Source organism: Echinops telfairi, unplaced genomic scaffold, assembly GCF_000313985.2.
Source record: "Echinops telfairi isolate 266 unplaced genomic scaffold, ASM31398v2 ScPeMD7_443;HRSCAF=831, whole genome shotgun sequence".
In the NCBI taxonomy this organism is placed as follows: Eukaryota; Metazoa; Chordata; class Mammalia; order Afrosoricida; family Tenrecidae; genus Echinops; species Echinops telfairi.
Window position 1 is genome coordinate 75,608,507 of NW_022104341.1, and position 1,432 is coordinate 75,609,938.

Genomic DNA, 1,432 nt, shown 5'->3' on the forward strand with positions numbered 1-1,432 from the left:
GGAATCCAGGACAGATGATCCCCTCAGGACCAGTGGTGAGAGTGGAGATACTGGGAGGGTGGAGGGAAGGTGGGGTAGAAGGGGGGAACCCATCACAAGGATCTACATACAACCTCTTCCCTGGGGAACAGACAACAGAAAAGTGGGTGAAGGGAGACATCGGACAGTGTAAAAGATGACAAAATAATAATAATTTATAAATTATAAAGGATTTGTGGGGGGGCGGGAAGAGGGGGAAAAATGAGTTGATACTAAGGGCTCAAGTAGAAAGAAAATGTTTTGAGAATGATGACGGCAACAAATGTACAAATGTGCTTCACACAATGGATAGGGTGAGAACCACTGCCTTAAATAATCATGAACATTTGAAAACAAAATCAAATATAAGTTTTGAGTTAATAGTCAAACATTTCTGCTCCATAAGGATGAATAAAATACTGTCAGTTTTCTACTTTAAAGTATTCCTATTCACAATTAGCCTAAAAACACAAAATAAAACCATTCAATTAAATACCAGGAGGCTTCAGTAAGTTCATGGGAGAGTGGAACGAAAAGCTAATGGAATTTTCTCATAAACTTTGCAAAGTCCCCTTATAAATTTTCTAACCAATTCCCCATCTTCAAATTAGCTTTAATTATTTAGATCTTACATGATGACTAAGAAACCTAAATGACTTTAATTAAATAGACAAATTGGTCTTTTCTCCTAAAATATTGCTCAACTGCTTTTTCATCTGAAATTACCTTCCTATGTTCACAGTAGCAGTAACAACTCTATAAGGGAGGGGCGATGACTGAAAATTAGCATTTTTACATAATTCAACAATAATTTTAGAATATTCATTCACTCTAGATTTAAATCTAGTCATTTGAAAATCACTCCTAATTTAACAAGGTGCTATGCTATAAATGAAGCAAGTAGTAGATAAATATTAGTATTATTTTCTATACATATAGCTTTTTTCTCAAAATCAGCCTCAAAAAGAAATAAAGTATTTTTTCCCTTACCTTTTCCCCCTTACACATGTGATAAAGAACAGACTTCTGTGAGCTTACTCATGATGCTTGCTGCACCACCAGCCTGTCCTGCTGATTCACTATGCTCTGTTAGATCCTAAAGGGGGGTGGGGGGAAAGACACATTGCCCATTACACTTACTACAGCAATAAGACCTAATTTTCTTCATATAAACCTATCATAGCCAGACAAATAAAACATGTGCAGTTGAATAATAAATTATAATTACATCTCAGATTCAAAGACCAGAGCAGCCTGGTACACAATAGCAGGCTTATGCTATTGTCAAGGTCAAAAGTTAAATGCTTCAATAAATAGAATGTATATACCCCTATTTTCAATGAATAATATAAAGTAAAACATTGATAGCAGGCATTTTCAGCTCAATGATTCTGATTATAGTTATTCATGAAAA

General features: G+C 35.0%; 1 protein-coding gene across 3 annotated transcripts in view; it reads right to left on the reverse strand.

The window, feature by feature from the left end:
- ZFYVE9 (zinc finger FYVE-type containing 9) overlaps positions 1-1,432 on the reverse strand; it is a 204,773-nt gene that overhangs the window by 143,117 nt on the left and 60,224 nt on the right. For 2 of the 3 annotated variants that reach the window (XM_004699425.2, XM_004699424.2), the window contains exon 2: positions 1,009-1,114. The exons of the other annotated variant lie outside the window; for it this stretch is intronic. The gene's annotated coding sequence lies outside the window, so the exon portion shown is untranslated. The remainder of the gene's footprint in view (positions 1-1,008; positions 1,115-1,432) is intronic. 3 annotated transcript variants of the gene reach the window in all.